Source organism: Trichechus manatus, unplaced genomic scaffold, assembly GCF_000243295.1.
Source record: "Trichechus manatus latirostris isolate Lorelei unplaced genomic scaffold, TriManLat1.0 scaffold00088, whole genome shotgun sequence".
In the NCBI taxonomy this organism is placed as follows: domain Eukaryota; kingdom Metazoa; phylum Chordata; class Mammalia; order Sirenia; family Trichechidae; genus Trichechus; species Trichechus manatus.
The window spans coordinates 7203332-7230839 of record NW_004444024.1 but is presented as its reverse complement, the minus strand read 5'-3'; the positions used below and the strand labels follow the sequence as shown (position 1 = coordinate 7230839).

Sequence of the window (27508 nt, the reverse complement as noted above, 5' to 3'; positions counted from 1 at the left end):
TGAGTACTCATTTAAAAAAAAAAAAACACGAAAAACAAACAAAAACAACCTGTGTCTGAAGTGTTTTGAGCCTAGGAGTCCTTAAAATGGGGATATGCCTGTTATTATTGTCTTCTGCTTTGATGAGGCAGTGGACCTCCAAACTGCTCTTGAGTTTATAAACAAGTTATTTATAATTTCTTTTTAAAGCCACTTGTGCTGCTGCGGCATTTTAAATATTTCAAAGAGATATTTAAGGCAGCCTTGGGAACAAGCATATATCCTGGGGTATAAAATGAATCAGGGCCAAGACAAAGAGAAGTTGGGTGGCTGGGCCAAAAGATATGTAATGTATCTATTTTTTAGATTTGTTTGGGTTTGGTAAATATAGTTGTGAAGAGCCTTTTATGTACTAGGCCTTGTACTAGGTACTGAGGGAACAGATGAATTAAACAATCTGTAACCAAAGGGACTGATAGTCTGGCTGGAAATATAAGACATGAAGAATTTCAAAAGCTTATGGTAAATAAAACATTAGAAGTTTTCATGAGATGCTATCAGATTCTAAAGGAGAAGTACCTATTCCAGCCTTTGGGCAAGATAATGTCAGAGATGGCAAGTTAGAGGAGGTGACACCTGAAGATTAATGAAGAGTTTGCCAGGAAACAAAGGAGGGTAATGGGACATAAGGTGTTCCAAGCAGAGGTAACAGGATGGACAAATGCATGGAGGCTCAGAGTAACACCTGGTGTTAAAAGTACTCAATGACTAAGAGATAAATTCCTCAGAATTCAATGCTGGGATATAGTAACTAAAAAGACTGCGTTGTTCCCTGTTTTGGGAAGATGATGAAAGCATTTTTGGTTTGTTAGGGTTAGTTACAATATGTTAGGCTAGAAATTTTTTAAAAAACAGTTTACATATGGGGGAAAATGTGTCAATAAGAGGTAACTGAAGTGCATAGTTGCCATTACTGCACAGCATTTTGTGTTCTCCATTTTATGAGTCTCGGTAAGGGCAAAGATGTTATCCCCTAACCAAACCAAACCTGTTGCCATTGAGTTGATTCCAGCTCATAGCGACCCTAAAAAATATAGATACTTGCTTCCCAAGCTTCCCTGCTGCTAGGGCACAGGCAATGACCTGGGTTTCACCAACCAGATGTACCCACATTTGGATTTAGAACTTAATGACACGGGAGAGAAAGTAATGGAGAGCTAACTTTCTCTCTGCTGCAGAGGCAGTGGTGTCACCTGCAAGGTTGAGTTCCTGGCACTGAAGTGGCATTGGTGTGAGTGGCTGCTGCGTTGAAGTTGAATTATTGCCTGGAAGTGGCGTTCTAGCATTTCATGATTAGAAGTTGCTGCAGGAGTTTCCTCATTGGACTAAGTTCTTCAGTGTAGTTTTGTGCTTTTTCTTAGAAATTTAGCCTCAGGCCTGTTTCTCCATCCTTCCCCAAACTTCTGTGAACTGCCCAATATCCTTCCAATAAATTCATTTTTTACTTAATCAGCTAGGATCTGGTGCTTATATCCAAAAATTGTTTGACTCGGTCTGGCAAACTACGGCCTTTGGGCCAGAAAAATCCAGCCCATAGCCTGTTTTTGTAAATAAAAGTTTTATTGGGCTATACCCATACCCATGTTGTCTATGCTGCTTTTGTGTTACAAAGGCAAAGTTGAGTAGTTAAGACAGAGACGATACGGCCTGCAAAGCCTGAAATATTTACTAATTGACCTTTTGCAAAAAAAAAAAATTTTTTTCCTAGTCCTTGCCTTAACTGCAATATTCTAGATCAGCGTTTCTCAACAGCACCACTGTTAATATTTTGGACCAGATAATTCTTTGTTATAAGGACTGTCCTGTACATTGTAGGATGTTTAGCAGCAATCTTGGCCAGTTATTTCAACCAAAAATTTCTCTATACATTGCCAATGGCCCCTCGGTAGCCAAATTTCCAACTTTCCCTTCCTCGTTGAGAACCACTGTTCTAGACAAGAGTTGCTGCTGGCTTGGACCAAGGTGGTAGTAGTGGAGCTGACAAGTGATTGGATTGTAGATACATTTTGAAGGTAGTTTTGACAGGATTTGCTGGTATATTTGATGTGGATTGAGGAAAAAAGTGGAGTCAAAGATGAATCAAAGATTTTTGGCTTGAGAAACTAAAAGAGTAGAGTTGCCATTTATTGAGAGGGGAAAAACTGTAGGAGGAAAAGATTTTGAACCTGCTAAATCTGACTGTCAGTGATATGGCATTGTCTCCTATTGTCCTGAGAAATGTTTTGGTTCTTAAGGGTAAGTATTAGGTCTTCTCATCTTTTCATACCCAGTGACTAGCACTGTGTGTGGCACATAGAACATGTTCAGTAAATGGTAATCGAACAGTTGAGAAGGGTACTATTTCCTTGAATGACTGGATTGTTTACTGTTTCCTGAACAGAGCTCAACAACAACAAACAGAGCTCATGCTTTTTCATCCTTTGGGCCTTTGCTTTTGTGGTTCCCTCAGTCAGGAATTCTCTATCCTATCCTCAATCTTAATACCTCTTAACTAGGAAAATTCTATTCCTTCTTCAATACTCAGCCCAAATACTGCCTCTTCCATGACTTTCTCTAGTTCTACAGATGTAATTAATCTCTCCCTTCTCTATGCTTCTTTGCCTTGTTTGAACTTCGAATCTATTTTGATTTATGATTAGTTGCTTTATGACTGACTACCACTAGGTACATTCTACTTTTTTTTTTTTTTTGCATTTCTGTTCCTCTTTTGCTTTATTTCCTTAATGACTGTATTTTGTAAGCTATTATTATTTATTTTATTCTCCACCTTATTTCTTACAGAGGCCTTAATAGGCAATTGGCCCTGCCGTCTAATTGCTATAAGAAAGAATGGCATATTAGATGACTGTTTTAAAACCAAAATCGTCATCATTGACTGACTTAGTACTACGTTTAACTGGTGATGTCAGAAGATTATAATTATCATTCAATAAATATGTTGTTCTTAAAATTATTTGTAGCTACAAAAGAATAAAATAAAAACAATCATTTTCAAACACTACAGGCACTACAATCACAGTAGTCATACATCAGCCCTTAGTTTGAAAGCTGTAGTGTCTAAATAAACCATATTCACTTATTATTATTGATCATTAGCCTTTATAGTGTTACCAGGGCTTGCAAACTCATATGCCTGCAGAAACCAGGGAGTGACTTAAAACGGCCTAGTCAGACCTAAGATAACTACATAGACAAAGCATTGCTGGCCATGGTCTGTGGTTTGGAAGAATAATTTGTGAATTATTTACTTTGTAAACCAAAGGGCTATACAAATGCAAGGAGTTACTGCACTTGAAACAAGTTAACTGCTAACTTGTTGGGTAAGCTTAGGCAAATCATTTGATGTTTCTAGGATTTAATTTCTTTCTTATGGTCCCTTCTACCCTATTTGATTCTGCTTTTTTCATTTCTTTAACAGTTTCTTTCTTAATTATAAGCTTATTAGCCCTCAGTAATAAATAAAGCTGCTGGCATTTTACTATTATACTGTAACTTCATGTCTTTCATAAGAAGGAGCTAAGCATAGTCAAGCTTCTTATAGGACCACCAACCACTGAAAGAAAGAGTGGGATAAGCAAGCTAGTCAGCCTTCTATAACCAAACCAGCATTTTGGCCCCTTGCCTCAATTTTGTTTTACTGTGGTAAAATATATATATAACAAAACATTTGCCATTTCAACATTTTTTACATGTACGGTTCAGTGACATTAATTATATCCATCATGTTGTACAACCATCACTACTATCCATTTCCAAATTTTTCTATCACCCTTAACAGAAACTCAGCGTCCCCTAAGCCATGACTCCCCCTTCCTCCTTCCTCCATCTGCAGCATTTGGTTTTTGAGAACTAAGTCTAAAATAGAAGATGCCTGAATTTGATCTTTCCTGCTGAAAACATGGAAAGATAGATGTTTCATTGTTTCTTCTACTCTGTCTTATTTATTTTCTTTGCTTAAGTTTTCTAATGCAGCACTTTTTACAGTTTATATGTAGCAGTTTCCCCTATTAGTGGTGATTTCCTAGAGACACAGGCCATTTCTATCCAGTTGCCATTGAGTCAATTTCAATTTATGGTGATCCCATGTGTGTCAGAGTAGAACTGTGTTTCATAGTGTTTTTAATGACTGATTTTTGGGAAGTAAATCACTAGGCCTTTTCTTCTAAGGTGCCTCTGGGTGGAATTGAACCTCCAACCTTTGGTTTAGCAGCTGAATGCATTAACTGTTTGTACCATCCAGGGATTCCAGGACATTTCTAGGTCATCTTTAATCCTTTAATCTCCAAAACCTAGCACAGGCAAGGGCACATGGTAGATGTTTGATAAATGTTTGAAGACATGGCATACACATTAGATTTGAAAGTAACAAAGGCTGCAAGGGAAAAATAATATGCTAGATAGCAAAGAGAAAGCTTGAAAGTATGGGCTGAAGCTAACATGATGAAATTGAATGAGGATGACAGTAAAGTCCTGCATTTTAAATTTCAAAGAAATGGTGACATATGGGAAGGCTGGAGGAGACCTAGCATGATGTTATTCTTAAGAAACAGACTGATGGTTTTGGCTGCTTAAGCTCAATGTCAGCCAAAGGTATTTCAGTGGGTAAAAAGCTAATGCATCTTTAGACTGAATTATTGGAAGTAGTAAGTACTTAAAGGAGATGATATTCCCACTATGTTCTGTAGTGGACAGACTTTGCTTACAGTATCGTGTTCTTCTCAGGGTACCAGGTAGTAAGAGAGTCATTGCAAACAGGACTATGTTTAGTGGAGGGTTCCCCAGATCACCACTACTCAAAGTAGGGTCTAAACTGGTCCCAGTCTGCTGTGCAGTAAGCACAGAAATTGAAAGTGTTTAGAAAACTTTTATAGCAATTTAACAGAGTGATTTTATGTCTGTATCAACAGTGGTTGATATAGAGATGACTGACAACATGGCACAGAGAACTAAAGCACAGGCTTAGGAGTCAAACCAGGGTTCAGATGACTCAGCCATTTACCAGCTGTGTAGTCTTGGGGAAGTCACTGCCATCTCTCACCCATCACCAAGTTGTGCTGCTTCTCCTTGCGAACTGTATCTTTATTAGATGTTGTTTCTTTTCATCTCATCTTCTATTAGTTCAAATCATTACCATCATCTTTTGCCCGCAACTCTGAAAGAATCTACTTAATTGTTTTCCTGTTTCCATTCTTCCCCCAGTCTCCATTCTTCATTCAGTAGTCAGTGATCTTTTAAAAACGTAAATTAAATCTTGTCATTTTGCTTTACAAAATCTTCCAAAGCCTTCCTATTGAATTTATAACAAAATCCAAACTCCTAATTGTGACCTGGAAGAGACCCTGCATAATCTGACTCCTCCCATCTCCCTCAAGGGGTAGGGGAAGATGGAGGAAGCCAGGCTGTGAGATAATACTACCTCCTAGGAAGCATTTGGAGCCCTGGTGGCGCAATGGTTAAGAGCTTGGCTGTTAACTGAAAGGTCAGCAGTTCAAATCCACCAGCCGCTCGTTGGAAACCCTATGGGGCAGTTCTACTCTGTCCTGTAGGGTGGCTATGAGTCAGAACCTACTCGATGGCACATAACAACAACAACAGGGAGCATTTGAGGAGCCCCTGGGTGGCACAAATGGTTAAGCACTGGGCTACTAACTGAAAGGTTGGTGGTTCAAACCCACCCAGAGGCGCCTTGGAAGACAGGCCTGAGGATCTGCTTCCAAAAAGTCACAGCCTTGAAAACCCTATGGAGTGCAGTTCTACTCTACACATTTTGGGTCACCATGAGTCTGAATCAACTAAAAAAAACCAAACAAACCAGTTGTCCTCAAGTGGATTCTGACTCATAGCAACCCTATGAGTCAATTAGATGACAATAAAAAAACAACAGGGAGCATTTGGAATGTGTTGTGCCTGCAGTGTGTTCTGTTCAGCTCAGGGCTCATCACAGTGTCTGAGACACAGTAGGTGCTTAAGAAACCACGTTCTCCCTGGACCTCAGTTTTGTTTTATGTGAATTAGTATGGTACCTCTTCATAAGGTTGATGTGAGATAGACATAATATTTGTAAAGCACCTGGTATACAATTAGCACTTAAATGGTAGCTGCTGCTGAGCTTACTTTGCTTTGGAATAGCTATAAGGGCCTACCTAGTGTTTTCCCTGGGGCACGAGAATTAGAACCTGGCACCTTTTGGGGGTGTGGGACACAGTAGGGGAGGGTGGGGAATCGCTTTCACTGAAGCCTAATCTGATAGAAATCATAGGAGGTCTGACTTCAGAAGTCCTGGAAAAGGACTTCGTGCAGAGCCAGAGCCAACCGCAGAAACTAAGACGCAGAGGAGCTCTGGTTCTCTGCCTTGACTCTGGGGCTCGCCCAGGACGCTGACAGGCCCTGGAAAGCCCGGTTCCGGCGGGAAATTATCTCCTGCTGGAGTCGGAATCGAATCGACGGCAATGGGTTTGGTTTGGGAGACCGGGTAGCGGAGAATAGCTGAAGAGTGGGAAGGTACTTCCTCCCGCCTCCTTCTCTCCCTTTTTCCCCCGCCCCTTCTGCTTCGCCAACCCCGACGCGGCGCCTTCGCTGCCGCTCTGCGAGGGCGCGAGCGTGCTGCACCGCGGGAGCTGGGGCGGCTCAGTTGCCGGGAGTCTGGCCCAGCCGAGTCGAGCGGAGCCGGTGGAGACGCGGTGTTGCGCGGCCGTGCTGGCCAGGAGAGCTGCGGTTCTGCGACGAAAGCAGTCCCCAGGGATGCCGGGGCCGGCGCCCCCCACCAGGTAATGCCAGCCCTGCCTGGGCCGCGCCCAGCTGGGCGTGCTCCGGGGGTCTCCGCCAGCTTCCGGGGAGGCCGGAATTTTAAGCCTCCTTACGTTCCCCTTCTTTTAAGAGGCCCTAAATGAGAGAAGGGGCAGAGGGTGGAACCCTCAGATGATCCTACCCAGGGTTAGGCCTACACTGGCATCAGAGCTCTGGCCGGGGAGGGGTGTGAAGGGGAAGCTGCGCTTTTGGGGAACTGCTCTGCCGCGGGATCCGCGTTCATTTTCTACTACCCTTTTGCTTGGTGGCCTGGTGATCCTTACCTCTGCCTTGGCTTAGCTGCTCGCCTGCTGGGACTGTGGAGCTTTTCTCTCGGGTCCTGAGTGGGGGAAGGGGGCATGTTATAAGTGAGCTACTAAGTGAACTGGGGGCTGATACTGGTTCAGACAGCCTTTGTGGGCCTCAGTTTCTTTATCTGTGCAACGAAGGGCTTGATACCTTGTTTGTAACTCTGGCTGTCCCAGGCTGTCAAAGTGCCTTGGAAAGATGAGCAGGTGAAAACCCTGGAGTGAGTCTCAGGAATGTCCCCTTACGCTGTAGGAGACAGAGGCAAAATTGGGAAGCAGACCTTGGTAATCTGTCTTCCAGCTAGCCTTTTGGATGCATCTTGCTTGTTTGCTAAGGACCCAGTGACTTCACTGGTAAGGCAGAGGCTGAGAATGCTAATGTTGGATGTAGGGAGTGGCGTTCTGAAGAAACAGGTCAAGGTATGTTAATGGTTTTTCTCTAAACTGCCCGCTTCAGTATTGTGTTTAAAGCTGCTTTAAACTAGGCTGTCTTCTCTGGAGCCTCTTCCTTTCTCTGCCAAGTTAATGATGAGCCTTGGGGCTGTGTAATGACTTAATCACTATAATTCCTTCCTTCTTGATTATCTGGGACCGAGAAACACATGTCAGGCCTGGTACTAACCTACCTAGATTATTTTGGACTTCCCTCCTCACCCTAGTTTTTCCATGGTCCTGCTTCTTCTTCCTCTCCCCACTTCTCTTTCAACTTTCTCCTCCTGATCATTTTTCCTGCCCTTCTTCCTACTCACCTATTCTCTCACCCCCTACTTTCTCCCTTCTTCCTTGACCCCTTATACTTCCCCTGTCTTATCTCTTCTCCTTCATAGCCAGTTTTTCCTTCCCTCTCTTGGGTCCTTCTATTCTTGGTTAGGCTTTCTTCTCTTTCCCTCTTAGAATTTATGGTTAAGCTTTCTCATTATTAGTAGGTTACTGGTTTGTAGAGATCTTTTGCTGTGGTGTTTGTGAGATCTGAACACGCTCTGTTTCCTACCTAACTCCCTTGCTTTTAGATTTCTTCTCCAAATTCTGTCCTCTCGAAGTGCCAGCAATCCTCCTTTCTGGATTTGTCCCCCAGCCTCTTTTCCTGGGGGTCCAACAAGTCGGCAGTAGGGAGTAATTAAGATGGGAAGTCAGAGGCTTGAGGTCTAGAGTGGGAGGAGAGCAAGAGTGTCCAGTAGGGCTGGACAGAGGCTCAAACTCCCGTTAGTGAGATGAGTGACTGGGAGAGGACCAAACACTCTTTGGCAGCTCTGAGGCATTGCTTTGAGGAAAGGAGGTTGACCCATGAGCCCAGGGAAGAAGAGGGGAAAGCCTGTGGCAGCTTAGGAGGAATTAGCAGGGTTGGAGTTGGGAAAGAGAAGGAGTCCTGGGGGAGATGAGCAGTGGCCTTTTGAAGAAGAGGGTGACTTGATAAGATAGAGATTATTTGGGTGTAGGGGTGGGTGTGGAGGGGAGTGTCAAGGGAAGGAATACAGTCTGGGAAGTGGACCATATAGGTTCATTCTCTTCCACTCTGCAGGCTTGCTTTTTGGAATGGTTTATTTCTACTCAGCAAATTTTTCTTGAGTAGTGTCCCCAAAGTAGGTGAATGAGAGGGGAAGCAGAGATGGAGAATGACAAAGTTGTGGTTTTTCTGGTGCTCACTGTCTAGGCTAGAATGTGAGATGTATATCTATACAAAAAGCTTTGAATAAGGCATGTGTCCATCATCAAACATTCTCCGAACCATCCACTCTTTGCTAGTTATGGTGTCAGGTGCTGGGGATACAGAAATGGAAATGGGACTCAGTCATTGCCCTCTATCCCGTGCAGGTCAGAGAGTGTACCTGTGACCTCATATGGTAAGTATTTAGAGGCAAGCACAAAGGACTGTGGTGATGTAGAGGAGGGAACTTTTGATTCAGCAAGTCAGAGGCAGAGCTAGAACCTAAATTCAAATCTTCTTTAAAGGTGATATCTATTCTCTATACCATGTTATCTCCTAACCCCATGTGTACATATAGTAAACAAAGAGTTTTCTTTTTCTTTTTTTAAATTTTATTATGCTTTAGGTGAAAGCGCAAATTAGTTTCTCATTCAAAAATTTATACACAAATTGTTTTGTGACGTTGGCTGCAATCCCCGCAATGTATCAGCACTCTCCCCCTTTCCCTTTACACCCCAGGTTCCCTGTGTCCCTTCATCCAGTTTAAGAGTTTTCTTATATTCCCTTTTTTGCCCACCTTTTGGGCTGGAGGGGCCCTGGTGGCACAGTGGTTAAGAGCTACGGCTGCTAGCCAAAAGATCAGCAGTTCAGATCCACCAGCTGCTTCTTGGAAACCCTATGGGGCAGTTCTGCTCTGTCCTATAGGGTTATTACGAGTTGGAGTCGACTCAGTGGCAACGGGTTTGGTTTTGGGTTTTTTGGGCTGGACTCTAGGTACTGCTGGGTAGAAAAAAGAAAAGTTCCATGGGATAGGTCGCTGTGCAATGGACAAACACTCATTACCTTGGAAGGGAAGCAGACTTGGTCTCTGTTAACTTCTGGCTCCAGGCCACTTTGGTGGCTTGGTGTTGAGCTCCCTGTGAGTCATTTGATCTCTTCCTCTCTTTCCTCCCCCCTCCATTTTCTTAAATTCAATTTCTGGCGGGCTGTAGCATCCAGAGAACAGATGGAGCTAAGCTAGGTGTTCTACTTCCATTGGCCTCAGTAAATTGGGGATTTAACATCTCATAGGGTTGGTGAGGATCAAATGGAATAATGAGTATGAAAATGTTTTATAAACTGTAAAGTGCTCTGCAATATTGCTGTAGTTGTTCCTGAATGCATTTTCAGGCCTTGAAAAAGGTTCAGATGTTGCAGCCTGAAAGAAATGCCTGGGGTTGCTGACTGCTTAGTTTAAAACTGAGCTTCAATCCTTAATGAGTAAAGGAAAAGGAGTAGACTAGATAAAGAAAGCTTTAGGGACTGGTGATTGAGCCCCATGCTCAATCTTGTTTTAAGATCACACAGATAGTAGTTGGCTGCTATAAGATAAGAAAGGAGCCCTGGTGGTGCAACAGTTAAGCATTCAGCTGCTAATGGAAAGGTTGGGGGTTTGAACCCACCCAGCTCCTTCTTGGGAGAAAGACCTGGTGCTCTACTTCTATAAAGATTACAACCTAGAAAACCCTGTGGGGCAGTTCTGTTCTGTCACATGGGGTTGCTATGACTCGGAAACTACGATGGCACTTAACAATAACAGCAACATAAGCTAAGAGAGATTATTTTTAGTGAAACCTTGCGGTGTAGCAAAGAAATAGAGGGGTGAGTTTAAAAATAAGAGTGACCTCAGTTCAAATCTTGGTTTTACCACTTACTAGCTACCTGGCTGCTAATCATTCTGAGCTTCATATAAAATGGAAGATATTTATACCTACCTTGAAGGGTTTTTATAAGGCTTAAAAATAATTATATAGTAGGCACTTAATAGCTATCATTGTTGTTATCCTGCAGAAATAAACTCTGATGTCACCTTCTCAAGAAACTCTTCCCTGACTAGTAGGCTATTAAGGCTCTCTCCTCTGGATTCTTGTAGCACCTGTGTGCTTGCCTCACCACTCATAGTGGTACTTACCATGTTGTATTGTCATTGTGATTTATATATCTCTCTTCCATCAGTCTGTGAGTTTTTTTGAGGGAAGAGACAAGGTCTAGTAAATCTTGCCTTGCCAAGCCCTGTTGAGTTGCTAGGTATACATTAGTAAACACTACAGACTTAGTTGTTCCTTTGTGAAGATTACTGTTTATTTGAGGGGAATGTGTAATAAGTAAGCAAATATAATTAAAACTGATTAATGCTCATGATTAATGCTGAGAAAACCAAGAATTCCATTTTGGTTATGTTAGGTTTGAGGTATTGATGAGAAATGCAGGTGGGGTTGTCTAATAGAACGTTGTTAGTCTGAAAGAGAGGTGTTTGGGCCAGAAATAGAAACTTGGGCTTCATCAACATATAGATGATGTGTAAAGTCATAGGAATGGATGATCATCTGGGGGAGAGTGTAGTGTTTGAAGAGAGGAGGTTCCTACCCTTGGATATTTGGAGGATGACTGGAGAAGGAGGAATCTGAAAGGAGATAGGAGTAGACAAGAGATAAAAGGAAAGCCAGGTAAGTGTGCTTCTCCAGAAGCCAAGCTAGTAGAACATTTGAAAAAGAAGGGTCGTCAATTATATTGAATGCTGCTGAGGGACTGAGTAAGATGAGGACAGAAAAGTAATCATTTGATTTGGCAATGTGGAAATGGTTGGTGACCTAGACAAGATTACTTTTGGTGAAATGATAGGGTGTTAGTTGACAGACAGAAGGCTTGGAAGTAGAGGTAGTGTAAGTATGTATACAGTTCTTTTGAGAAGCTTTGCTGTGAAAAATAGGTGGTGTTTGGGGGAGGATGTGGGAGTTAAGGGAGGGATACGTGTGTGTGTGTGTGTGTGTGTGTGTGTGTGTGTGTGTGTTTGAATAGGAGACACTACAGCATGTTTATATTCACCCAGTATTTCTCAGGCCAGATAAAAAATTTAGGTCTCATTTTGATTTGTCCATTTTTGTCATACCCTACAGCCAATCTCTAAATAAGCCATTTGGCTCTACCTTTAAAATATATCTGCCTTTGCAGTATATCTGACTACTCTCTACCCACTGCTGTCCATCCAAGCTGCCAGCAGTTCTCACCTTGATTATTTCAGTAACTTCTTAATGGTCTCTCTGCTTCTCCTTTGTTCCCCTGCAGCCTATTTTTCTTTGCAACCAGATGGTTTATTTAAAACATAAATCTGATCATGTCTTTCTTGTTCAGAATTCTTCAGTGTCTACCTACACTTGGTTCAAAATCCAGACTTCTTATTGTGGCCTATAAGGCTCTACACAGTTTGTCTTCTGCCTACATCTCTCATTTTGGTCTTCTACCACATTTCTCCTTGTTCTCACTGGCCTTTTTGCTGTTCTTTGAATATGCTCTGTACATTCTCATCCAGGGCATTTGTACTTTTTGCTCCCTTTGCTTAAAATGCTCTTCTTCCAGATATCACTATGATTTGCTATCTTATTTCATTCGGATCTTAAGTGTGTCTTCCTGAAAGAAGGCTTTCTTGATCACCTTATCTTATATAACATCCCTGTCTGCCTTGGTGCTTCTTCCACCCCCTATAGTCACGCATACTACTACTCTTTTAATTTTCTTTATGGATTTGACATTGTATATTTATTTGCTTATTTCTTTGCTTCTCCTATTAGATCATAAACTCCATGAAGGCAAGGACTTTTGTTTGTTTCATTCAACTAGATTAGTACTGCTACACTGTAGATACTCAACAAATATTAGTTGAATGGCTGAATATATCTAATAGAAAGGGAAAAATTGATGTAATTGAAAGAGGAGATCATTCCAGGTGAGAGGGAGTTTAAGTGAAGGAGCTGAGGGAGAAGAGAGAATGGCTTTTGGTAAGAGGAGGAACACTTCCTTCATTGTAAGTGGGGGGAAGAGGGAGAAGCTGGGTGCAGATGCAGGTAGACTCCTAGATTTGGAAATGGGAAGATGGAGTACTTCTGCAAAGATTTCTGTTTTCTCATTGAAGGTAAACTCGTCAGCCAAGGGCAAGAGCAGTGAGAAGTCTGAGGGGAGAGAAAGTATGACTAGGAAAATGAACTCACTGGAAAAATGTAGTATGCTTTCTAGGCCCAATTGAATGCCCATTTGAGAAAGGTAATCATAGCTTTCAAGTTTTGTACTGTTCTGTAGGACATTCAGCTACTTCAGTGTGGAGACAGTTGGGAGATAGTTGAGTTCAACTGTCCAAAAGCTGAGATTTTGCCCGTTGAATATTGGAAAGAGAGAGAAGGGCAAGGGGGTAGATGATTTTTGATGTTTGAGTGATTTTGATGGACTTGGTTAGATAAAGAGACAAGTGAAGGCAGGAGGGGCTGATGGATCATAGTTTGGAGCTCAAAATGAAGTCTAGAATTGTATTGGAAGTTCTTGACCAAGTGAGCTGCATGGATAGGAAGTCGGGTGTGGAATATATATGATTCATTCCTGATGTTGGAGTTAATGCAGATTTTGGTGATAAAGTCCAGGATGTGACCATGTGAGTAGTGGCTAACTTGGATTGGAAGTCAGAAAATGGAGTGGCCAGGATGTTGGAAGGGTCATCATTGTGGCTGTTGAAGTCACCTAGAATGATAATTGGAGGGGTGCAGAAGAAGACTGAACCAGGAACTAAAGCCTTTGAGTGTGAGTGACCAGGAAGTAGGTAGGTGGCATCCACGAAGTGTAGGGACTCAAAGGAATAGAGGTTTTTACAAGAGGAAGGGAGAGACATGGTTTGGAAATGGCACTGAAAAGTAAGAACAACACCGATAGGTTTGATATGAGACAGAAAACAGCCTCCAGTTGAGAGGACTGCAGAAGTCTCTTCTTTAGGTGATAAGAACAAAACCAAAGCCATTGCTGTCGAGTTGATTCCAACTCATAGCGACCCTATTGGACAGGGTAGAACTGCCTCATAGGGTTTCCAAGGAGCGGCTGGTGGATTCAAACTGCCGACCTTTTGGTTAATAACCAAGCTCTTTAACCACTGGGCCACCAGGGCTCTTCTTTAGGTGATAGCCAGGTTTTATTTAAGGCAAAGAGGCAAAACCTCCCAAGTTAGGAGACGGGTGGGGGATTTGGTCAGATTAGAGGTATTATAGAAAAGTTTGAGGATGAGAGTTTGGGTGATCATGGATGATTGAAGTAAACGGACACTAGAGGCTTGATAATGATAGTCCTTGTTATCTTTTAGAGGAGGGAAGGCAGCCCATTTTTGTGCTGTGTTTCTCTACACTTTGAGAGAGGCAGCATGTGGCAGTGTGGGAAATCGAAGGATGTGTTCAGGCAGAGACTGCCTGGAAGTTCTCCATCAAGAAGACAGTAGAATCGATGACAGTGTTTCCTGGGAGGCGAACCAGGTGGCCTTTGTGGTTCATTCCGGCTCTCTGATTGTAGGGTCTTTGGGTTTTAGTGCTGGTTTTCTCAGTATAGGTCATCCAGTGGGAAATCTGGAATTTTGGAGATTAAATTTGATTTTTTTTTCCCCTTGACATTTGTAAATACTAAGCTGGAGCTGCAGGTCAGGAAATTTCCCAAGACAGTAGAGAGAGGATTATAAGATTTATAAGCACTGTTCTCTACAAATAACTCTAGTGACTGTGCAGAGGTGAAAAAAGTGAGGAAAATGTGTATGTGTGATGGGGGTGGGGTGGGGTAGGGTGGGGAAATACAGAGGCAGCCTAAGTGAACTTAAGTCTTTGACTCCAACTCTCTTTGCCCTTTCCATTCCACCTTGTTGCCTCTCATATTGCAGGAAGCCTGCAAGGTGCAGCCCTTTGTTCATTCTGCCTTACATTGTAATTACTATAGAAAAAAATGCTTTCAGGAGAATCTGAACAATCAGAGGCTAGTCATGGCTTTGAGGGCAGTGGTGCTTCAGTGGTAGAATTCTCACCTTCCATGTGAGAGAATTGGGTTCAGTTGTCAGCCAGTGCATGAGCACAGCTACCACCTGTCTGTCCGAGGAGGGCTTGTATGTTGCTGTGATGCTGGTCAGGTTTCAGTGGAGCGTCCAGATTAAGACAGACTTGGAAGAAAGGCCTGGCAATCTACTTCTGAACATTAGCCAATGAAAACCCAGTGAAAAGCAGCCAATGAAATCACAACAGTCCAATTCCATTGTGCATGGGGTCACCATAAAGTGGATGGACCAACTCTGTGGCAGCTAATAGCAACAAAGTCATGGCTTTATCACTGTTTCACTGAGTGGTCTTAGATAAATTACGCACCCCCGTCGGCATCAGGTTCTGAACCTTGAAGTAAAGGTTTGGAACTGACTGGCTTTTAGAATCCTTCCAGTTTCTGTGTTTTTCCCTCTAAACCAGGCTGCCTTCGTCTGTGAACCTTTACTAATTACCTAGTGTGTGCCATGCCTGTGCTGGGAGGGCCCCACGGACATAGAGGTTAGTCAGACTCAGTTTCATACCTTGAGTTGTTCATGGTCTGGTGAGGACAAGCATGAATTCTGGTTGATGTGATGAAATATGAAAACTGTTGAATAAAAGTATGTATAATATACTATTAAATTTAGGGGAAACGAACTTCTAATATTAGGTAGAGGTAAAGGGACCTCTGTGAAGGTTTATAGAGGAAGTTAGTCAGGCTGGGTCTTGAAGAATGAGTAGGAGTTTGCTTGGCAGAAAAGTTGGTACATTTTAGGCACAGAGAACAGCATGGGCAAAGGCGGAGGCCTGAAAGCGTATTGAGCTGGAATCACAAGTTAAGGGAATAGTGGAGATGAAACTGGGAAGATAGGTGGGAGATGGGAACAAATATTTATTAGGCATCTATTTTGTGCCAGGCAGCATACTAGGTACTTTCATATATGTTTTTTAATTCTTATGCTAATACTGTGAAGTAGGTAGTCTTATTTGTATTTTACATAAGAGGAAACTGAGGGTCAAAAATTAAAATAGCTTTCCTAACAGTCCCCCCAAAAAGCTAGAAGTTTTCTCTAATACCCACTCCAGTTTTCCTCTCTGCCGTCCCAGCAGCTGCTTTCTTGTTAAACTGGAACAAGTGTCTGAAGGCTGCAAGTAGGGAGTGTCTTTGATGCTTTAGAAGGACATCCCTCAGCAAATTCAAGACTGCAGTATTCTATGCCCCTGCCAAAGAAAACCTCCTGGCACAATTTAATTAAAGATCAGATTCTCATAGCCAAGTATCAAGGGTGTGAAGTACTCCCCAATCTAGGGTTGAACTGAAAAATGTGATTAGTATATAAAGTAGGTCTTTTTCTTCTTTCTTCCCGTCTTCATTTGAAATAATGGCCCGAAGGATTATTAGAGATTATCTAGTCTATTCCTGTGCCTCCAGAAGAACAGTGAAGTGTGGTGTAGTGGAAACAGTCACCAAAAAAACCCCAAACCTGTTGTTATCGAGTTGATTCTGACTCATAGTGACCCTATAGGACAGAGTAGAACTGCCCCATAGGGTTTCCAAGACTGTAATCTTTATGGAAGCAGACTGCCACATTTTTCTTCTTCAGAGCAACTGGTGCATTCAATCTGTCAGCCTTTTGGTTAGCAGCCATGTGCTTCCACTGTCCCACCAGGGCTTCTTGTGGAAAGAATAGTGGTTCTAAGGTCGGACATCATTTCAGGTCCCTGCCTCTGCTGCACACTTAACTGTGACCCTGGGTGATTGGCAGTGTCTCTGAGACTTTGCTCTTTCTGACTTGTTCACCATTTTATCCTGGCAAACAGTATGTGATTAATAAATATTTGCATGACTAAATGAGAAAAATAACTACCAAATAGATTTCCAAGTTTTCTGTAAACTCTGAAGTTCTATCCATTGTTAGTGGTTATTAAAATATCAGCCCCAAATAATTGTTGAAATTCTGTTTGTAAAGATGGTTAGTGCAGGAGGTTTCCAGGAAGACTTTTTTTTTTTTTTTTAGAGCATTTTATCTACCCTGTTAGACATTTTAGAGGACTCCTAAACACCATTGTGTGAGCCCAAGCCATAACAGAGCCCTCAGTGCAGACGGATAGCAGCTGGTTCCCTTCTCCAGGCAACACCTCTTTTCTCATTGTTAACTTTCCACAGCCTTGTTTTTTTGATCAACAGCGTCATCTTTTACTTTTAACACGAGACATTTATTGCCCAGCTCTAGAATTGCTTAGAAGGGAGCATTTCTGTGGCTAGTGGTATATGCGATACAGAACATTAAAGGCCCTCTGTGATCTGCTATGTCCTACCTCTCAATCTCCCACTTTAGTTTTTCATGTTGTGTTCTACCCCACCATGCTCTCACACTTAAGTTGTTCATACGGTCTAGGACGCATTTGCCGTCATCTTTCTCCGTCAAAATCATGCATTTATTTATGTATGCTGTCATTTACTTACTGTTGGCTTTGAACCAGGCACTATACCAATGCCTAGGGCTACCCTAGACCAATTAAGTCAGAGACTCAGGGGGTTGAGTTCACGCACTGGTGTTTTCTTCCCTGTTTTGTTAGAAAAAAAATTCAAACATATAGCAAAGTTGTAAGAATTTTACAGTGAATACTTTCATATCCATCACCTAGATTCTGTCACTGACATTTTCATATGTTTAATCACGTTCATTTTATACTGGCCTGTGTTTTATATCACATTGCTATGTCCATCAATTAATCTAATTTTAAAAAATGGATTTCAAAGTAAATTGCAGATATTAGTACCCTTTCCGCTAGGTACTTCAGCATTGGTATTTTGAAAAGCTTACACAGGAGAGTCTAATTATCCAGGGTTAAGACCATTGGTCTGACCTATTTATCTCTAAGCCGCTACTCTTAATACCATTTTTTCTGAGAAGGCTCTCTGATCACTCTAATTCAATCTTTCCTTCCTATGTGTTCTGACATTCTACTGCTTGTACTGTTCTACAGCACTATTTACACTTGGCCTGGTATTTTGGTTTTCCAGATCCTATCTATCTTGCTTACTAGACTATGAGAGCCTTTAGGATCTGGATCATATCTTATTTGTCTCCATATCTCTGGTTTCTAACATATTACCTCACATGTAAGTATGCAGTAAAGGTTTATTGATTTGAATTGTTTTTGAATGAAAAACCTGCAATTCTAGCAAAGTTGTACATAACTTACACATGCTTCAGTTACATGCTGTATAGTACAACTTGCAAAAGCCAGAATCTTTGTAAGGTGGAAACCTGTCAGAGAAGGAAAACTCAAATATTTTCCAGTAAAACGAGCAATAGAAAGTGATGAGACTGGACCCTGTCAAAGGCGGAAAACTTGTGAGACTTGGAAAAACAAGGCTGTCCCATCGTGTTCTGGCTCTCATAGGTTTCACTGTATTATGTTAAACACCTCCCCACCCTGCAGTGCTTATGCTCTATCCTCATTTATGTTCTTTGGTGGCTTAGCACAGGACCTGGCACATGACAGACATCAATCAAGTCCAGCCTAACCATGCTCATATATTTCTAAATTTACCATTGGCTAGACTTGACTGACCTAAACATAAATCAGAAGTAGCAGAATTCAGGTTAGAAAAGGTATAAAGGGGATAGAATTATTTCAATAACATTATATTTGGAAAAATCCATTGGCAAAAAGTCTAAAGACATGAGTTCTAGTCTACCTTTTAATTGCTGTGTGATCTTAGGCAATTTCCTTCTGCTGTTTGGACCTCAGTTTCCTACTTGTAATATAAGGGGGTCAGATTAGATGACCTCTGCAGTTGCTTCAGTCTTTCATGTTACGTGCATCTTAAAAACCTTTCATTTTCTTGATGCTGTTTTATACCAGTGACTGTGGAATCTGGGGGTGGTATAGTGGAGAGAGGTAGTTCTCAATGAGCATACTCCTTGCTTGAATTCCTGTCCAGTTTCATTCCATATGTTAAGTACCTTATGTATAGCGGCTACCTGAAAAGTGTTTTCTTTCTCTTCTTTGTACTCTAGCACTGTATCTTGATGCTTTTTATAGCATGCTGTAAAAGAAGCACGAATCACTTCCCTTCTTGGTTGCTTCTGGACCATTGTTTAAGTCCAGAGACTGCATAGTGGTATGACTAGATGTGCTACCCCAGTAAACATCAAGTTGCAGGTCATAGGTGTAAAAACGGCATGAGGGCAGTGTTTGACCTCCTCAAATTTCACAAGGGGGAAGGATAATCAAGATCAGCAGCCCAAGGGTGATTCTTACGAGGCAGAGGTCTACGCCTCCTCTCTCTGCAGTAGTTACCAATTCTGACAACAACCGTCCTTCCCATAGAACTCTCTACTTCTCTGCTGGGTTCAGTAACTCATTGCAGTGGCCACACAGAACTCACAGACCATACTCACAATTATGGGGTTTATTAGGGAAATAACAGGTTACAGTTTAGGTTCAGGAACGCTCAGGATACAGTTCTTCCATCAGGACAGCCTCTTCCCAGCTCTGCTCTCAGGCAGTCCTCTCCCCGACCTTGGCCTCTGCCCAAAGGTACTTAGCTTTCTCGCTTCATGGGTGGGGAAGCCCACCACACTGTGTCCTGCTGCTGGGTCTCTCCTGCTGATCTCTCCTTCCTTGGTGGTTGTCTTAGGCTGGGTTCTCTAGAGAAGCAAAACCAGTAAAGTGTATAAATATATATAGAGAGATTATATCAAGGAAACAGCTCACGTGATTGTAGAGGCTAGAACGTCCCAAGTCCGTGGATCAGGGTAGAGGCCTCTCCCAAGTCACACAGCTGCAGAAGCTGGCAAGCCCAAGATTGGAAGGTCGGAGAGCAGGGCTCCCACTCACAGGCTGTGCAGATTGATGAATCCCAGGTTCGGCAGATAAGCTGACAGCTCAAGTCCCAAGAACAGGAGATGAGACGACAGGAAGCAGCCGCAGGATCCAGAGAGAGCAAAAAGCCAGAACGTCTGCTTATATACAGATGCGGGCCACACCCCCAAGGAGACTCCCTTTCATCTGATTGGCTACTCACAGTATATTCAATCATGGGAGCAATTACATTAAAACACGGAGAATCATGGCCCAGCCAAGTTGACACACAATCTTAACCATCACAGTGGTGGTGGGCTCTTTTCCTTTCCCTCCTCTGGGATGGCTCATCTCAAGCCCAGCAGGATGGCAAAACTTACCAGTCCCCTTGTTGGGCTACAATTACCCTGTCTGCACAGTCCTGCCCAGTCACCTGGGTGGCGGTTACAAAACCATGGCTAGAAAGGCCACACAAAAGCAATCTACTGCAATAGGTGAAGGGACTTCAACCTCAGTCATCTTTTTACTACTATCACCCCACCGGTGGGCCTTATGAAACCTCACAGTGATCCTGCATTTATTATAGAGCCATTCAGTTGATTCATAATTAATACTTCAGTGGTAATTAGTTGCTCATACATTATTAGGCCCCTTGAGCCTCCGGGTATTGGTGAAATGTGGTCAGTCTTTCTCTCTGTCATATCAATTTGCTGTCCAGGGAGGATAGAGGGTGCCATCTGAACCATCATTTTAAGTGTTGGCCTCGGGCCTAGCTTTTACACTGCAGCATGCCAGTAGGCGTTGGTTTTTCATCCTCCCGAATCTTTGACTGCAGAGACTGTTAGAAGATTTAAAATGTGTTTGGTCTCCTTAGTCAGGGGTTGAGTGTGCTTACCCTTTCACCTCTCAGATTTGATGTTTTGGACCTGTTTTCTTGTAGGCAAAATTTAAAATATGTGGGTTTTAAAATGGGATAATTATTGTGCTGAGGATAGCTGGAAAAAATGGCTGGTGAGGGGATCTAGGTATGAAGTGTAAAGAGAGGAAAAACTTGTGGAGAAATTATAGGAAAGGACTGGTTGGAGGACTGCAGGGAAACTGGAAAGTAGTTTAGAAACCCTAATCTAAGTAAGTTCAGAGGGGAGAGATCAAGAGGGCACGAAATTATGTTCTGTGAGTATAGTTGAAGTTACTGGCAATGTTTTTAGCATTGAGAAAATAGATTTTGGGGGCTTGAAATTTCAAGTATTTTGAGTTCCGTCTAAGTAGCCCCAAGAGATAGGATTTAGGAATCACAGATGGAAGCAGTTTTTGTTTCTGTGTGTATTTGTTCATTTATTTGTCAGGTCAGTCATTCATTCATTTGTTCAACAAATCATTATTGATTATTATTCTATGCCAAGCCTTGTATTGGGAATCAAGAAATAAATATGAACTTTGTTTTTGAGGAGTTCATAGTCTAAGACTAGCAGAGGATAAGGATCTAGCGGGAGGCAAATAATTGTACTGCGACGTGGGAAAGAATTTAAGTCAAAACTCTCTAAACAAGGTGATCAAAGATAGAATAGGCTGTCTTTTGAGATCGTAACTTTTCTATGACTGGAGTTTTTCAAGCTTAGGCTGGACGACCTAGGCTGGAATGTAGTACAGAGGATTCCAACATTAGATGCCAAAAATAGATTTTAGGTTTTGAATAATTAGAAATTTCTTTGAAAGTAGAGATCTACCACTGTGAATTTCTCCGGGCATTATTAGGAATGTCAGTGAAGCCTTTCTTGCCACAGTTCTGGGATGTGGGCCTGACAGGGAGTTGCATTCAACGAAGCTGCTAGTTGAAGGACCTGGGAGGCAAAGAAGAACCTGACTAGAGTATCAGGTGGCTGCAAGGAGTGTAATTTTGGAACTGGCAGCCTGCAGTGGGAAGGTACACTTGAGAACTGAGTGAGCAGAATCTCTATTTGGGGAGCTGAGGGACTTGAGCAGGGAGGGAAAACAAAGCTAAATCTGGGAAGTGAAACTGGAAGAAATGGATAAAAAGCACACCATCCAGAGAGTTAATATAGATTAACAAAATTGCCCTTGCCTGCTTGATTTCTTTTATTCAGAAAGAAAAGGAGTAGTTGGTTTGGCAAAGGTGGGGTCAGGATGAGTTATACCAAGTGATGAGATTTGAGTTTGGCCTTGATGGATGAGTAAGATTTTTATCAGTCAAAGAAGGGAGAACTCATTGACATAAGCATGGGGGTGGAGTGGGGTAAGAGAATGCTTGGCAGATTCAGGGGAGCAGAGATTTCTGAGGCATAGGTTGAATGTAGGATTTTGTCCAGGTGTGGTGGCTTAGTTTGTAAGGCAGGTCAGTGTTAGATTGAAGGACCTTGAATTTCATCTGTACTAAAGACTTGATCCTGTAGGCAGTGGTGAACCACTGCAGATTTTAAAGCATAGAAGTGACAAGTCACATCCATATTTTCAGAAGATAATTTTGAAGGAAAGGAAAGCAGGTGAGGTTTAATGTAGGTTCAGTAGGGATGGAGAGAAGGGGAGAGATTGCAGTAATTTGCATCAGGCTGCGTATTTAATTTGAGGTGCCTTTGGGATGACTGCATGGATATGGTGAAGGTAGTTGGAGACTTGTAGACAGTTGGAAATAGAAGTCTAGAGCTCAGTAGCAAGTTTAAGCATGGTCCTTGCCTTCTAAGAGCTTGTAATTTTTCTTTTTTTATATTATTATTGTACTTTAGATGAAGGTTTACAGAATAAACTAGCCTTCTCATTGAACAATTAGTACACATACTGTTTTGTGACATTGGTTACCAACCACACGACATGTCAACACTCTCCCCATCTCGACCTTGGGTTCCCTATCACCAGCTTTCCTGTCCCCTCTTGCCTTCTAGTCCTGGCCCCTGGGCTAGTATGCCCCTTTAGTCTCGTTTTGTTTTATGGGCCTGGCTAGTCTTTAACTGAAGGGTGAACCTCAGGAGTACTTCATTACTGAGTTAACAGGGTGTCTGGGGAACATACTCTCAGGGTTTCTCCAGTCTCTGTTAGGCCAGTAAGTCTGGTCTTTTGTGGTCCGTTAGTCCTTTGGACTAATCTTTCCCTTGTGTCTTTGGTTTTCTTGATTCTCCCTTGCTCCAGACAGGTAAAACCAGTGGAGTATCTTAGATGGCTGCTCACAAGCTTTTAAGACCCCAGACTCTACTCACCAAAGTAGAGTGTAGAACATTTTCTGTATTAACTATGTTATGCTAGTTGACCTAGATGTTCCCTGAGACCATGGTCCCCACAGCCCTCAGCCCCGTTATTCGGTCCCTCAGGGAGTTTGGTGTGTCTATGGAGCTTCCATGACCTTGCCTTGGACAAGTTATGCTGGTTTCCCCAGTGTTGTATACTATCTTACCCTTCACCAAAGTTACCACTTATCTATTGTCTATTTAGTGTTTTCCCATCTGCATCCCCCCTTTCTCATAACCATCAAAGATTGTTTCTTTTTGTGTGTAAACCTTTTCTTGAGTTTTTATAGTAGTGGTCTCATACAATATTCATCCTTTTGTGATTGACTTATTTCACTCAGCATCATGCTCTCCAGGTTCATCTATGTTGTGAGATGCTTCGCAGATTCCTCAGTGTTTTTTATTGTTGTGTAGTACTCCATTGTGTATATATACCATAGTTTGTTTATCCATTCATCTGTTGATGGGCACTTAGGTTGTTTCCATCTTTTGCTATTGTGAACAGTGCTGTAATGAACATGGGTGTGCATGTGTTTATTCACGTGACAGCTCTTATTGGTCTAGGATATATTCCTAGGAGTGGGATTGCTGGATCATATGATATTTCTATTTCTCGCTTTCTAAGAAAGTGCCATATCGTTTTTCAAAATGGTTGTACCATTTTGCATTCCCACCAGCAGTGCATAAGAGTTCCAGTTTCCCCTCAGCCTCTCCAACATTTGTTATTTTCAGTTTTTTTGATTCGTGACAGTAATGCCGGGGTGAGATGTTATCTCATTCTGGTTTTGATTTGCACTTCTCTGATGGCTAGTGATCGCGAGCATTTCCTCATGTGTCTGTTAGCGGCTTGAATGTCTTCTTTGGTGAAGTGTCTGTTCATTTCCTTTGCCCATTTTTTTAATTGGATTATTTGTCTTTTTGTTGTAGAGATGTTGGATTTTCCTGTAGATCGTAGAGATTAGACCTTTGTTAGATTAGTCGTAGCCAATTTTTTTCCCCCAGTCTGTGGGTTCTCTTTTTGCTCTTTTGGTGAAGTCTTTTGATAAGCGTCTAAGTGTTTAATTTTTAGAAGATACCAGTTATCTAGCTTATCTTCTGGAGTTTATGTGTTGTTAGTTATGGTTTGTACCCTGTTAATGCTGTGTATTAGGGCCTCTAGCGTTGATCCTGTTTTTTCTTCTGTGAACTTCATAGTTTTTGGCTTTATATTTAGGTCTTTGATCCATTTTGAATTAGTTTCTGTGTATGGTGTGAGGCATGGATCCTGTTTCGTTTTTTTGCAGTTGGACATCTAGTTTCGTCAGCACTATTTGTTAAAAAAACTGTCTTTTCCCCATTTGATGGACTCTGAGCCCTTGTTGAAGATCAGGTAACTGTAGGTGGATGGATTTACATTTGAGTTCTCAATTCTGTTCCGTTGTTCGATGTATTTGTCATTGTACCAGTACCAGGCTGTTTTGACTACTGTAGCTGTATAGTAGGTTCTGAGGTCAGGTCATGCAAGTCTTCCTAGTTTATTATTCTTCTTCAGTAGTGCTTTACTTATCTGGGCCTCTTCCCTTTCCATATAAAGTTAATGATTATTTTTTCCATCTCTTTAAAGAATGCTGTTGGTATTTAGATCGGGATTGCATTGGATTTGTAGATTGCTTTGGGTAGAATTGACATTTTTACAGTGTTGAGTCTGCCTGTCCATGAGTGTGGTATATTTTTCCATTTCTGTAGATCTCTTTTGGTTTCTTGCAGTAGTGTTTTGTAGTTTTCTTTGTATTGGTCTTTTACATACCTGGTTAGATTTATTCCTAAGTATTTTATTTTTTTAGGGCTATTATAAGTGGTATTGCTTTCCTGATTTCCTTTTCGTCATTCTCTTTATTGATGTATAGGAATCCAACAGATTTTTGTATGTTTCTCTTGTATCCTGCTACTCTGCTGAATCTTTCTATTAGTTCCAGTAGTTTTCTTGTGGAGTCTTTTGGATTTTCTATGTACAGTATCATATTATTTGCAACTAGGGACAGTTTTACTTCTTCGTTACCAATTTGGATGCTCTTTATTTCTTTTTCTTGCCTTATTTCTCTAGCTAGGACTTCCAGCACAATGTTAAATAGGAGTGGTGCTAAAGGGTATCCTTGTCTTGTTCCTGCTCTCAAGGGTAATGTTTTCAGCCTCTCTTCATTAAGAATGATGTTGGCTGTTGGTTTTGTATTGTTGTTGTTAGGTGCCGTCAAGTTGATTCCTACTCATAGCGACCCCATGTACAATAGAGCGAAACACTGCCCAGTCCTGTGCCAGCCTCACAGTCGTCGTTATGCTTAAGCCTGTTGTTGCATCCACTGTGTCAGTCCGTCTCATTGAGGGCCTTCCTTTTTTTTGCCTACCCTCTACTTTACCAAGCATGATGTCCTTCTGCAGGGACTGGTACCTCCTGATGACATGTCCAAAGTCTGTGAGACATAGTCTCACCATCCTTGCTTCTAAGGAGCATTCTTGTAGTACTTTTTCCAAGACAGATTTGTTTGTTTTTTTGACCGTCCATGGTGTATTCAGTATTCACCCTCAACACCACAGTTCAAAAGCGTCAATTCTTCTTTGGTCTTCCTTATTCATTGTTCAGCTTTCACATGCATATGAGGCGATTGAAAACACAATGACTTGGGTCAGGTGCACCTTAGTCTTCAAGGTGACATCTTTGCTTTTCAATACTTTAAAGAGGTCTTTGGCAGCAGATTTGCCCAGTGCAATGCTTGTTTGATTTCTTGACTACTGCTTCCATGGATGTTGATTGTCGATCCAAGTAAAATGAAATCCTTGACACCTTCAGTCTTTTCTCCGTTTACCATCATGTTGCTTATTGGTCCAGTTGTGAGGATTTTTGTTGAGATGTAATCTGTATTGAAGGCTGTGGTCTTTGATCTTTGTCCATAAGTGGTTCAAGTCCTCTTCACTTTCAGCAAGCAAGGTTGTGTCATCTGCATTTCACAGGTTGTTAATGAGTCTTCCTCCAGTCCTGATGCCATATTCTTCTCTGTATAGTCCAGCTTCTCGGATTATTTGCTCAGCATACAGATTGAATAGATACGGTGAAAGGATACAGCCCTGACATACACTTTTCCTGACTTTAAACCATGTAATATCCCCTTGTTCTGTTTGAATGACTGTCTCTTGATCTATGTACAGGTTCCTGATGAGCGCAATTAAGTGTTCTGGAATTCACATCCTTTGCCATGTTATCCATAATTTGTTATGATCCACACTGTCGAATGCCTTTGCGTAGTCAATAAAACAAAGGTAAACATCTTCCTAGTATTCTCTGCTTTCAGCCAGGATCCATCTGACATCAGCAGTGATATTCCTGGTTCCATGTCCTCCTCTGAATCTGGCTTGAATTTCTGGCAGTTTCCTGTTGATGTACTGCTGCGGCCGCTTTTGAAGAATCTTCAGTAAAATTTTATTTGTGTGTAATATTAATGATATTGTTCGATAATTTCCGCGTTCAGTTGGATCTCCTTTCTTTGGAATAGGCATAAATGTGGATCTCTTCCAGTCGGTTGGCTAGGTAGCTGTTTTCCAAATTTCTTGGCGTTGAGGAGTGAGCACTTCCAGTGCTGCATCCATGTGTTGGGACGTCTGAATTGGTATTCCATCAATTCCTGGAGACTTGTTTTTCACCACTGCCTTCAGTGCAGCTTGGACTTCTTCCTTCACTACCATCGGTTCCTGATCATATGCTACCTCCTGAAATGGTTGAATGTCAACCAATTCTTTTTAGTATAGTGACTCTGTGTATTCCTTCCATCTTCTTTCAATGCTTCCTGTGTCGTTTAATATTTTCCCTGAAGAATCCTTCAGTATTGCAACTCGAGGCTTGAATTTTTTCTTCAGTTCTTTCAGCTTGAGAAATGCCAAGTGTGATCTTCTTTTATGGTTTTCTGTTTCCAGTTCTTTGCCCATGTCGTTCTAATACTTCTCAAGCTGTCTGTTTTTGTACAGGTACCCTTTATTATGTCAAGGAATTTCCTTTCCACACCTATTTTATTGAGAGTTTTTATCAAGAATGGGTGGACTTTGTCAAATGCCTTTTCTGCGTCAATTGAGATGATCATATGATTCTTTTATTTTATATGTGGTGGATTATGTTGATTGATTTTCTAATGATGAATCATCTTTGCATTCCTGGTGTGAATCCTACTTGGTTGTGGCATATTATTATTATTTTTGATATGGTGCTGAAGTCTATCAGCTAATCAGCTAGAATTTTGTTGAGAATTTTTGCATCTATATTCATGAGAGATATTGGTCTGTAATTTTCTTTTTTTGTAGTGTCTTAGCCTGGTTTTGGTATAAGAGTTGCGCTGGTTTCTTAGAATGAATTCCAAATTATCCCTTCCTTTTCTATGTTCTGAAATAGTTTGAGTAGTACTGGTGTAAGCTCTTCTCTGGATATTTGTTAGAATTCTCCAGTGAAGCCATCTGGGCTGCGGCTTTTTTTGACTGGGAGTTTTTTTTATTACCTTTTCAATCTCTTCTCTTGTTATGGGTCTGTTCAGATTTTCAACATTGGTTTATGTTAGTTTTGGTAGGTAGTGTGTTTCTAGAAATTTATCCATTTCGTCTAGGTTTTCAAATTTGTTGGAGTATAGTTTTTCATAGTACTCTGTTGTGATCCTTCTTACTTCATTTGGGTCTGTTGTAGTGTCCTCCATTTCATTTCTTATTTGGGTTATTTGCGTCCTCTCCTGTTTTTCTTTTGTCAATTTGGCCAGTGGTTTGTCGTTTTTGTTGATCCTTTCAAAGAACCAACTTTTGGTTTTGTTGATTCTTTCTATT

The 27508-nt window shown here is 41.6% G+C and overlaps 1 protein-coding gene across 3 annotated transcripts in view; it reads left to right on the top strand.

Annotated features, from left to right (window-relative positions):
* The first annotated feature begins 6627 nt into the window (after positions 1 to 6627).
* Positions 6628 to 27508, top strand: part of PAK1 (p21 (RAC1) activated kinase 1) — a 137953-nt gene continuing 117072 nt past the window's right edge. For 2 of the 3 annotated variants that reach the window (XM_023736585.1, XM_023736582.1), the window contains exon 1: positions 6628 to 6806. The gene's annotated coding sequence lies outside the window, so the exon portion shown is untranslated. Of the gene's footprint in view, positions 6807 to 7017; positions 7554 to 27508 lie in introns of those variants that run through there. The other variant, XM_023736584.1, reaches the window with a different exon arrangement.